Source organism: Mastigoproctus giganteus, chromosome 3, assembly GCF_048544385.1.
Source record: "Mastigoproctus giganteus isolate SK-2022 chromosome 3, ASM4854438v1, whole genome shotgun sequence".
Lineage (NCBI taxonomy): Eukaryota > Metazoa > Arthropoda > Arachnida > Uropygi > Thelyphonidae > Mastigoproctus > Mastigoproctus giganteus.
In genome coordinates this window covers 182,356,802-182,369,720 of record NC_143577.1, presented here as the reverse complement: position 1 = coordinate 182,369,720, position 12,919 = coordinate 182,356,802, and the positions used below count along the sequence as shown (strand labels likewise).

General features: G+C 35.8%; 1 protein-coding gene across 1 annotated transcript in view; it reads left to right on the top strand.

Moving 5' to 3' along the window:
- The first annotated feature begins 12,614 nt into the window (after positions 1-12,614).
- Positions 12,615-12,919, top strand: part of ex (FERM domain containing expanded) — a 329,475-nt gene continuing 329,170 nt past the window's right edge. The window contains exon 1 of the mRNA XM_090369513.1: positions 12,615-12,713. The gene's annotated coding sequence lies outside the window, so the exon portion shown is untranslated. The remainder of the gene's footprint in view (positions 12,714-12,919) is intronic.

The window sequence follows — 12,919 nt, the reverse complement described above, 5'->3', positions numbered from 1 at the left end:
TATATATATATATTTTGTTGTTTTTTCCCCCTACTAGAAGTGTTACCGATACTCTTATACTGGAGAATGTAGTAGGAATCTGTTCCATACTTTCTTGTTTGAAGTTTAACCATAACAGCTTACACAGTTTGGATCTTTATATTCACTGTTCACCTGTTAAATGATCATTAAGAAATATTGTTCTATATACATATATGCAAATGTGCCATTGAAATAAACCTCATGAAAATATAGTGGGATTGAACAAATTGCTAAGAACTTTAAATACTAGTATAAAAATATTCGTGTGTGTGTGTGTTTCAATAGGGAAAATATAATAATACTTTCTCCTATTTATAAAAGTCTATTGTCATAGAAGAATACAGCCTAATATTTACATGAGCTATTTAACTCCATTCCTTGTACACATGTTTTATATATGTCCTTTTCATCTCAGCCAGTACTGAGCAATCTTTTTTGCTGGTAAACTATATCGAGATCTTTGCTGGGTTTTGTGGGGCACATAGAAAGGCAAATTTATCTTTTATGAGATCCAAAAGAATCAAAATTTTAAATTTGAACTCCAGTTTAGTATATATGTACACAGAGGATCTAGCACTTTCTGTTTTTCATTGTATAAAATTATACTTTTCTGCCTGGTTTTGTTTTTTAAATTATACTTTTAACTTTATAGGCTATTTGATTAATTAATATTTCTTATATTAATAGGTCCCTAATGTTTAATTTTATTTTTCAAAAGATATCCTTGCTTATAAATAAAATTGTCTTCCAAGGGCCATATCAAGCCCAGGGGCTCCAGATTGCTTGTCACTTCTTTCAGCTGTGTTTTATTTTATTGCTTTATTTTCCACAAAAAGAAGAAAGGAAGCTGTTTCTTTAAATAGAGTTATACTATCAATTGGAAATTTTTTTTTTGAGTTGAATAGTTTTAATTTTTAGCTAGTGAAATCACTCATGGCCCACATTTGGATGGTCATGAAGACCTTATGTGGCCTACAGGTTTTTGCAATTGATCTAAGCTAAGAGTGTGCCCTGAAGTATTTCTTTGCTAACAGTTTCAACAAAAAAGTAAGGACCTATAAACATTTTTGTTTGTCAATAGCTACCCATGCTGTAATCCATGGATCAGGTTGAGAATGGTCATCTTACAACTAATAGGTATTCTCATCCCCCCCATAGTGGTAACTGTGCTAACAGTTCCATTCAAATAGAAGACATCATTGGCACCGAAGCAGGTTTCTGAAAGAACTAACATGAAGATCTGTTGCCCTCATTGCTTCTTCCCACTGATGGTTTTAAATATAATAGTACACTCAGGGCTGGCAACTTGGGGCTAGACTGTTGTAGGTTTATAGAATTTATGCTTTGTGGGAGCAAGGCTGCATTAAGCCTACGGCCAAACTGGCAATGGCTGGGGATCTCATCCGAAGAAGGGCCTCATTTTCAGTGTAAATATTTTCTAAAGTAGTGATAAAAATTTCTAATAATAATAATAATAATAGTTTTTATATACATATTAAAGGGGCCCCAAAGTTAAATATTGGCCGGAGGGCTTGTTTCATCCTTAATCTGGCCCTGTGTGGGAGCTTACACAGTGTCTGTTCATGTTTAATGTAAATAAATAAAAACACTTAATTTATAAAATGGCAGTTTTAATGAACTAATTAAATATAATATACTGGCATAATATCAGTATAAATAAATAAACATTATGTTAAACACACTATTTATTTATGTAAACAACAGTAATCAGTAAATCAGTATGCTGTATAAAAATAGAAATGAAGGCAATTCATAATAAAATAAGTCAGTGATGAAGTTTATAAAATAAATTTTTATTTAGGTACTGATATAGCCCAAAGGAAATGGGGCTTTAATAGTTCACAAATTCATCAGAATTGCTTTATTGTAGTGATATACAGCTGATTCTGCTATAATATGCATCATAGATTCTGAAAAAAATGGTGTGTAATAGAAATGCACACTATAGCATGTGCATTTTAATATGACAGTCAAGGACAGGTTCCATAAAAGCTATAAATTTTCACTACTTATCCCATATTGAAACTTATTTTTATTAATACATACTGTGACATGTAAGGTGATATATTAGAACTTAAAATGACTGAATAAAATTTAATTGAAATAAAACATCCACAAGCACTGTTTAGTTTTTGATGTTTTGAGTCATACAATATATGACACCAAATTTTGGAGTCATATATTGTATGACTCAAAAATACACATTCTCACATTGCTTGTACCTCTGGCTTGAATGTATTACCCAAGGATCATTGTCAACCCTCTCATTTTAATGACATTCATCCATGCAAGTAGTGACAAAATCAATTCATTTAAATTTTGTACTGGACTATTTCTAATTAGTTCTCTTAGCTACTATTTTTATATCATGCACAGCACACCAATTTTGGATTCCTACTTTATGTGATAGGCAATATTTGGCTATGTAGTATTGTGAAAAATTTTGTTATTATTGCTATATTTAATATATCGGAACAGGTCAATACATAAAACACACAAATTAACACTCTCTCAGCCATAATATTCAAATATTACTGATAACAACTGGCCCCAAAAATGGAAGGGAGGGATAGTCTTCACTATGTACACATTTGCCTAGTGGATAAACTGAACTTGGCCAAATAATTGCATAAATTAATTTTGAGAAGTACTTAGAATTATGTACAATGTAAAGCTATGCTTAAATACTGCTTGTCAGTCAATACAATAGCACAGTAGTGAGGAATTTAGTGCTAAAAAATATGTGGAGGCAAGAAGAGAGTTCTGAATATTTGTTTAAAATGTATATTAAGTATTATACTGAACCAATGCTTGAAATGTAGTAATACTTGTTAGACTGAATGAATTGTTATCTGACAACTAGAAGCTTCCCCAAAATTGCACCTCTTAAGTCTGAAATTTTATATTCATTTAATTATTTTAACTTGCATAATACAAAGGACTTCCATAATATATAAGTAGTAGTAGTGGCATGTGATGCAAGAAAGCACTTGCTTTCTTGCATCATGAGCTTATGCAGCATCAAAGTGTTTTTATTGTGATTGTTTTCATCTTAAGACATTTTTATCTTCATAAATTATGTTCAGAATTATTATTAAATTACAGAAGAGGTTAAAATAAACTTATATAATCTACAAATACTTTTAAAATATACACTGTCGTCCTGGAGTATAAACAGAAAATTTATTAATTTATTTATATTACAAAGTATAAATGAACCAGAAAAATGCTTGGATTATGAGAGTCCAGATTAGGGATGCTCCAGCTTAATAAGATTGCTATTAAATTTTTCTGTGACAATGGACTTTTATATATTAGTAGAAAGAGAAAGTGCAGAAAATCTTAAATCATTGTCATAAAAATTGCAGGTTTATTTTCCATGCATTACTACTGAAATGTAATTTAATGTTTTATGAAAATATAAGATTTATGTGAGTAGAATGATGTTAGTTGTTGACAGAAATGAAGTTTAGTCAACTGTTTTTACCTAAGGAAATATGAACATTAAAAATCAGATGCTGCAATTTTTTACTGAAGTCACCAGTGTTCTAAGTGTTGTGGTGCCCAAAACATTTTTTTCCACTTTTATTGTACCTCATTTTTTTATATTGAAACATTTTTCTTAAAAAAATTATCTTGTTGTCAATTCTGTGCTATTAAAATTGGATTAATTTTTTGAAGTGTCATTTTATATATAACCCTGGATTAGAACATTTATTAATTGCATATTGTAAGAGAAATGCCAATAATTTAGTTTTGATCTGAAATAAATTTCATTGTTGCCATTTCTCTTAAAAAGGATTCTAAAAATGTTGTGGTATTTATGAACGTGATTGAATTAATTACAACACTTAATTAATTTGTCTTCCAAAATTCAAAAAAGTTACGTGTCAAAATATAAAACAAGCAAATGTAAAAGCAGTGCCTATAAAATTTCCAAGAAAAGTGGGAGTAGACATGACAGACTATGAGCTAATTGCAAGTGAAATTACAATTGGCAACTTTGAATATGCACTTTTTTATTTATCACAACACGGAGCCACATATATCCAGTGTGTTGCAATTTACAGATACCAAGGTCTATCTCACTTATTTTTAGGGCACCTCCGTAGCCAGGTGGGCAGGAGCAGCAGTGAGTAGCACACGGTTCTTCATTAGACCGGGGTTCAAGCCTGTGACCACCAAATACAGAGGATGCGGAAAGGTCAGGGAATGACCACTGCATATCCCCGGAGCAATATGGCCTTAGTTGCTAATGCTCCTAAAAACCAAATAACAAACAAACAAAACTTATTTTTAGGTTTAGTAGATTTGTCAACTAAGCTTTTTTTCTGTCATATTTGTGCTGAAATTATTAATGTTACCATTGTATTATATATTTGGTTTCAATTTTACAATTTAATTTAAAATTTTTCCTAATAATTGATTTTTTTTTTCCTACTAAAATATTTTCCATTGATACACATGTAAAATTAACAAACCAATTTTATTTGCAAAACGTGCATGCCTCCATGGGTAGCACATTGATATAATCACCATCCTCCACACACTAGGTGGAAAAGACCTGAGTGTGAATCTTATCAACAATACAAGTGATTTTATGGGTCGTTTTCACAATGTAGCTGAGTTAGTCAGTCTCAGGGAAGGTAGCATGGTTTTTCTCCCAGAAACTCCCATTTTTCATCTAGCGAATCAACCACAGAACACTCAATTTATAGACATATTATATTCAGCAGAATATGACTTAAGTTGTTGATGTGCCTAAAACCCTACAACCAATGGTGGGATTCAGCTGGTTTGCACGAACTGGTCCCTAAAGGCATTTCACACTGAACGGCATGTGAGCTATGCTAGTTTTGTTTGATTGATTGTGTTATGTTTGATTTTTCTTTTTTATCTTGAAAAGACGGGGGGGGTAAGATGATAATAAAGAACTAGTTTTTAAAATTTTTGATTCTCACCACTGCCTACAATTAATTGCAACACATAGCCAGAAATCAGATGTAAAAATAAATAAATAAAAACATTGTGTATGAAAGCTCCTTTGCTTTCATACACAGCCTAAAGTATAAACTGATTGTCATATGGACAAAATGTGTTTATGTTCATTTTACAAGTACATCAAGACCAACTAAGAAAGGGTGCAAGAATGTTTGCTGATGCTACGAGGCAGTGTTAGGTGGGTCGGAAAACTGCTAGATTGGGGGGATACAAGGACTAATAGATTAACAGTAGCCACTGGCAGAGGAGAAAGTGATTCTTGCACTGCTTCTATTGGAATGAGCAGAAGCCTGGAAAACAAGATGTAGGATATTTCAGAGACTGCTGGGAATCATGGGGGTACAAGTAAACACATGGGTTGCGTTAGGGTGGCTAAGAGGAAGAGCAGGCGCATGTATACTTGCGTGTACACCAATGCTAGGAGTTTAGTAAATAAATTTGATGAATTTGAGGTATTGCTCAGAACATCAAAGGCAGATATTGTTGGGATTTCAGAGACGTGGTGTCACACAGATATAAGGAATGCAGAACTGGAATTTGGAGAGTACAATGTCTACAGAAAGGATAGGAAGGGAGGAGGGGTTATGCTATTAGTTAAGAAACACATAAAATCCAAGGAAGTGAAGCCAGTGGACATCGCTGGACAGTTCAGTGTCGAGTCAGTTTGGTGTGACATAAGCATTGGGAGATCGAAATTGAGAGTAGGAGTGTGCTATAGGCCTAATGACTCTGATGAGTATAATAAGATACTGTACAGGGAAATAGAGAGGGCCAGTAAATCAGAGAGTCTTATAATGGGGGATTTTAATTTCCCAGATATTGACTGGAATTTGGGGGCTGGTCCTTCACACACTACCAAGGCTTTTGTGGATTTATTGGATGATTGTTTTCTACATCAGCATGTTCGGGAGGCAACTAGAGGGAGTAATACTCTTGATTTGATTATCAGTAGTGATTCTTCATGCATTAGGAATCTGCAGATAAATGAACCACTAGGTGGCAGTGATCACAGTGTTCTCAAGTGGGATTTACTCAAAGAGGTAACTACCATTAGGGGTAAAGGGAAGGGGTATTGCTTTCGTAAAGGCAACTACGATGGACTGAGACAGTATTTAAATTCTATACAGTGGGATCAACTGATGATGCTACCAACAGCAAATTCAAAATGGGAAGCATTCAAAGAACTTATCTTGGAAGCTACTAGGCTTTACATACCAACTAAGAAATATTGTTCAAGGTTTAGGCCTAAATGGATGTCAGATGAACTAATGAGGCATATGGCTGAGAAGAAAAATGCGTGGGATACATACAAATTAACATATGACACAGAAGCCTATGATAGATACAAGTTGATCTGTAACCAAGTTACAAAGGAGGTTAGGCAGGCAAAGGCAGATTACAAGAAATCCTTGGCAAGGGACGCAAAGAAAAACAGCAAAGAGTTCTTTACTTATGTAAACTCTAGAAGGAAGGGGATGAATCAGATTGGTCCACTTGATATCGATGGGTCAACTGTTGATGATCCTGCTCAGGTAGTTAACAAACTAAATGAATATTTTGCATCGACATTCACACATGAGGAGTTATTCAGCGAGGGGAATGCCAGAGGTGTATTCAACTCTGGCAGTAAGCTAGAGAATCTTGTAATAACTGAGAGTAAAGTGGAGGAGAAATTGTTGAAGATAAACACAAGAAAGGCACCTGGGGTGGATGGGATCTATCCAGTTATATTAAAGGAGGCATCAAAGGAAGTAAGCAAACCATTAGCCATAATTATGAGAGCTTCCTTGGACTCAGGGTAGGTACCCATGGACTGAAGATGTGCAAATGTGAGACCAATTCACAAAGGAGGATCAAAGGCTGACACAAGTAATTATAGACCTGTGAGTTAAACTTCTGTCCCCGGAATATTAATGGAGGCACTGGTTAAAGAAGCACAGCAGGATCATCTAGACAAAACTTCAGCTATAGCTCGGACACAGCATGGTTTTGTTAAGGGGAAGTCTTGCCTGACCAATTTGATTGGATACTATGATGCAGTCACAAAAGAACTGGATGCAGGGAATAACTTTGATATTATATACTTGGATCTTAGAAAGGCTTTTGATACTGTTGCACATGGAAGACTGCTGCACAAATTGGAGCAGTGTGGCATTGGAGGCAAATTGCTGCTATGGATAAAGGGGTGGTTGAGGGGGAGAAGACAGAGAGTGGTAATCAATGGACACTGCTCATCGTGGACTGATATTATTAGTGGAGTCCCTCAGGGTTCAGTATTGGTCCTTTATTGTTTTCTGTATTTATATATGATATTGATGATGGTATATCAAGCTTAATGTCCAAGTTTGCAGATGATACGAAGGTTGGCAGGGTTGTCAAGGACACTACTGACACTATGCTGCTGCAACAGGATCTGGAAAGGTTGAGCAGATGGGCTGAGAGGTGGCAAATGAAGTTTAACATTGACAAATGTAAAGTACTACATATGGGAAACAGCAACCCCACAGCAACGTATCAACTCTGTGGTACTACACTGGCAGTGGTAGAGAATGAAAGGGAACTGGGGGTTGTTGTGCAGGCAGATATGAAGTTTTCGGAGCAGTGCAGACGGGCTGCAAGAGTAGCTCATGGTGTATTGTTGATGATATATAGGAATTTTTGTAGCAGGGATAAGGAGGTGATTATTCCCTTGTATAAGGCAATGGTCAGACCGCACCTAGAGTACTGTATACAGGTCTGGAGGCCTCATTTCAAGAAGGATGTAGAGCTGCTGGAACGAGTACAGAGAAGGGCAACAAGACTAGTGAATGGAACAAAGGGGTGCTCTTACGAAGAAAGGCGTAAATTTTGAGAATTACAGTGTCTGGAGACTAGGCACCAGCGAGGTGATCTGATAGAGGTGTACAAAGCCTTGAATGGTTTGAGCATGCTCAATGCTGATGGGATTCTTCCTCTTGCTCAGAATAATCACCTGAGAGGGCATAAATTCAAATTGAGGAAAGACAGATGTAGGATAGATGGGCGGAAATTTGCCTTTAGCCAGCAGGTAGTTGGTAGGTGGAACAGACTTCCATCCCTTGTCGTGGAAGTTGATAGCCTAAATAAGTTTAAAGCTCAGCTGGACAGGTATTTCAAACAAACAGAGGGGTGAAGTGGAAGTGATTATTTTTTATTTATTTATTTTACTTTATTTTTTTTGGCTGATGCTGCATAAGCTTGCTTTCTTGCATCAAATGCCTCTACTAATGCTAATGCTAATCAGTGATGTTTTCAGTCTAAACAATTGATGGGGAAAACTTTCAATTAAGATAAAAGGAGTAGATTAGACAAAACTTCAAGTTATATAGTGTAAAATTGAAATGGTAATATTTATTGCTGATTAATTAAATATAGAAAAAATACAAATCTAAACTTAATACTGTGAAATATCTGAGAATTATCTGCATTCCTTCTAGAAATTCAAGACAGACTTCATTCTGGTTGAAGCACTTAGAATTTCACCTTTCTCCAGTGAACTGCACTGCATTTCATTGCAGTAAAATTACAAAAAAGTGTAAAGTCAAACAGGAAACTTAGGAAGATACTAATTATTAATCAAGTGCTACATTATGAAATACTGTTTATTATTATGGACAATGTTCAGGACAGAAAAGATATACAAAAAATTTAATCATTGAATGTAATTTAATCATTCAATGTATTTGAATGTCCTTGCAATTGAATTTTATTTCCTATAAGTGAGGATATAAAAATTTTGATAGTTGTGACTGTTTAAATGATTTACCTACACGCCATTAGCATTATTGGGGGAAAATTCACTAAAATCCTTTTTACGGTGTCCTCTGCATGTAACGGAATCATGGTCACTACATCCAGTACTGTCAACGTCAGTGTCTGTTTTCAGAATTGTTAAGTATCAGTGGTGTCAAAAGCCAGCATTGACTCTAGAACAGTCACATCCGAGTCTGCCTTTGCCCCTCCATTTCCTATTTCTGTATCTTATGGCAATGAACTGGGTTCCCTGCTCAATGTCTGGGGTCACAGCAGCTGACCCACCTGATTCTCCCTAATGCCACTATTTATTTCATAATCTGTACATTTCGTTAATCTACTCAAACAGTTGTTTCACTTTCAGCACTAAAATCTTCCACACTAATTCTAATACAGTGCAACATGGAAGCTGGGGAAATACACTCCATGACGGTACTGCACCAAGTACACAGGGTGGTTGTAATGTCTGGTGTTATTATTATTACTATTAGTGGTATGGTGATGCAAGGAAGCCTGAGGCTTTTGCTGTGCCAGCCAAAAAAAAAAAAAAAAAAATCTCAGTTACCCTGAGAGAGAGAGGAAACAAGATTCTGAAGTAGAAGGGAATCACCAAGAAAGAGAAGAATCATGATATCCAGCTCAATACCCTGGATGTGCCAAGCCCATACTCACTAGATGTGAGTCCCAAGGGTTATGTTCTCAAAATCATCGTCTTTCATCGGCGAAACTATGAATCATTTTGCAACTGTTTCAGGGCAGACTGGGCTAACCGGGTGAATAAAGTACCTGCCTAGCAACCCAAAGGTCGCAGGTTCGAATCCCGCCTCGGGCTTGGATCAAAGTACTGCAAAAACCTTGGTAGGTGCATTATGGCCACAGAAGCCGATGCGCCAACAACTACCAAAAAAAAAAAAAAAATCTGTTTCAGGATCTTCCCTCCCTGCCCCCTAGTGGATAGCTTCCCTCTTTTTCCCTTAGTGGATAGCTCCATGATCACTTTTTGCTTAAGATACAGTGGCGGCCACATAAATTGCAACAAAGTAAATTTTACCCGAAACAAGAATTACAATTGAAATAATTGCCCCTATAACCTAAAATTTGTTATCCAGTGAAGGAAAATGATTATGCATTTTAAAGATAAGAAAATAAATTTAAAGAAAGAGCTTTAAACATTTATTAAGTATGCTGCGGTCTATACGAATGCCTTTTCATTGCGACCAATATTTTTAATTAAGATTTGTATTATTATTATTATTAACCATATGGTGCAAGTAAGGCGGAGGCTTGGGAGGAAGAGACATAACACAAAAACTAGCAAGGCTCTTCACAAAGTGCATTAGAAAAGGTGTGACGCCTAAGCAGTGGAATAATGCAATCATAGTTTTGCTGCATAAGAAAGGAGATAAATCAGAAATTGGAAATTATAAAACAATTAGCTTGTTATCCCACATCTACATAACGGTCATTACTAACAGATTAGAAAGAATACTTGATGAGAATCAACTGAAAGAGCAAGCTGGCTTTAGGGCAGGATTCTCAACTATGGATCACCTTCACGTAATATCACAGCTAATGGAGTAAGAAATTGAATATAAAACGCCATTATGCCGGGCATTTGTGGATTATGAAAAGGCATTTGACACCATACAGCATAAGGCAATGTTTCGGGCACTGGAAAGGCAAGGCATAGATACCCCATATATTATGATTTTGAAGAAAATATATGAGAGTGCTACCTCCTTTATTAGACTAGACAAAGACAGTAGGAAATTTAAAATTGAGAAAGGAGTTCGACAAGGAGACACAATATGTCCGAAGCTGTTTACTGCTGCCCTTGAGGAAGCTTTCAGAAGATTAGACTGGTTGAAGAAAGGAGTCAATGTGAACGGACAGTACCTAAACCATTTACGATTTGTAGATGACATTGTGGTCATAAGCCACGATTCCAAAGAATTAGAGGAAAATCTTAATCAGTTATGCACAGTTAGTAAGGGTTTTGGACTAAGGAGGAATATGGCTAAAACAAAAGTAATGACGAACAAGTATACCACAGAAAGGAAAATAATAATTGAAGGAGCAGTAATTGAAAAGGTGGAGTCATATACTTATCTGGGACAAGTTATTAACTGTAATAATGATAAATGGCTGGAAGTCAAGAGAAGAATAAATTTTGGATGGATAGCATTCAGGAAATATAGTCACATACTGAAGAGCAATATCTCAGTTTGTCTGAAACGTAAAATAATGAACCAATGTATACTCCCCACCATGACTTTTGGGAGTGAAACTTGGGCACTCACCAAAAGAATGGAAGAGAAGCTGAGAACTACACAGTGAAGAATGGAACAAATTATATTGGGAATCAGACTGTTAGATAAGAAGAGAAACACATGGATTAGGCAGCAAACTCAAGTAAAGGACATTCTTATCAAAACTAAAGAATTAAAATGGTCTTGGGCAGGATACATAGCTCGAAGAGATGATGACAGATGGACTAAGAAAATAACAGAATAGTATCCAAGAGAAGCTAGAAGAAAACCTGGAAGACAAAGGCGGAGATGGATAGATGAAATTCGTGAGTTTGTGGGTAGTAAATGGATGGCCAGTGCTCAAAACAGAAGGAACTGGAAAGTTGCTGGAGAGGCCTTCATCCTGCAGTGGATTGAAAATTGCTGATGATGATGATGAAGGCGGGGGCTTATGCTGCACCGATCAAAAATAAAAAAAAAAAAAATTTTCGAGTTACTCTGAGAGAGAGAGAGAGAGAGAAAGTAGAAAGGAATCACCAAGAAAGAGAAGAATGATGATATCCAGCTCAGGACCTCATTATAAATCCCCCGGGGTTATAATGAGATGGAAAAATGATACACATATGGTTGTGATATCAGGTCTTCTATAACAGATATAAGACAGTATATTGTTGGCCCTTTCCGAGCTTTAATTGCCGCTTTGCACGTGTCTGTCATGGAGTGTATCAGATTCTTTTTATAATCGCTGCTTAGTTCATGGTACATGGTAGACATGAATATAGTAATGTTTTCTTGCAATGTTATATTGCTAGATGGCTTTGAGCAGCAATTTTCTGTCCCATAACACTCCGGCAGTTTTCAATCAAGTTCATATCGGAACTATATCATAGTAATGATAATAACTGGTTTTTTGAAACAAGTTAAAATTAGCATACCGGAAATTATATTAAACAGTTGTGTAATCTTTTATTGACCTTACGTGCAAAGTGGCAATGCAGAGAGTCACGTTGGAAAACAATTTTCTGTTTCTTGATAGAAGTCTAATAACGGGAAGAAGAGTTTCAGTAAATTGCAGTAAATGCTCTTAAAATTTTTGTGTGTAGTAATTACCATTAATAGTACCATTTAAAAATGTATTGTGCCCACTCCTTTCATAGCTTGAGGCTTTTGCCTTGAAAATAATTAATTTCTTAAGATAAATAAAGTCAAATAGAGGGCGCACAGATAAGCGCAGACTACGGACGTGGAGTGCTCCGTTTTTAAACGTGATGTTTTTTTAACGCGCGACTATTAAACAGAAATTGGAGGTAAAAGTGTGTGCTTGCGTTAGGAATTGCCACGTTGAAGTTAATTTTGCAGTTCCTACCTTTTTTTCGTAAACTCATTATTATTATCTAGTGGCCTTGCACATTTTATTTGGTGTGTGGACCATAGTGTATATATAAAATAGGATATTCGGCTTAATTTCTCGCACACTTGAGGAGTGATATATATAGTTGGTGAACTTAGTACCATCGGATATTTTTTTTTTTTTTCAGTTACTGTACGTATATTTGATATTCAGTAAATGGCAGTTGGAAATTTCGACGCATGTACATCTATACTAGAGATGGGCATGAATTTGCGCCAAAGTTAGTATCACAGTCATCGGTAAGTGTCAAATCTTGCCAATTAATTTTTACTGTAATTGATATGTGCAGTCCGGTATATGGTTTTGCTTCAAGATGAGTCAGCGGGGGTTTCAAGCATAGCTAGTGTGCCCTTTCCTCATCCCTTTTCTGAAATAGACATACCAGCCGTAGAACAGGAGTAGTTTTCTTACATGTGGCACTGACTTCTTTGCCCAAGTAGCATTA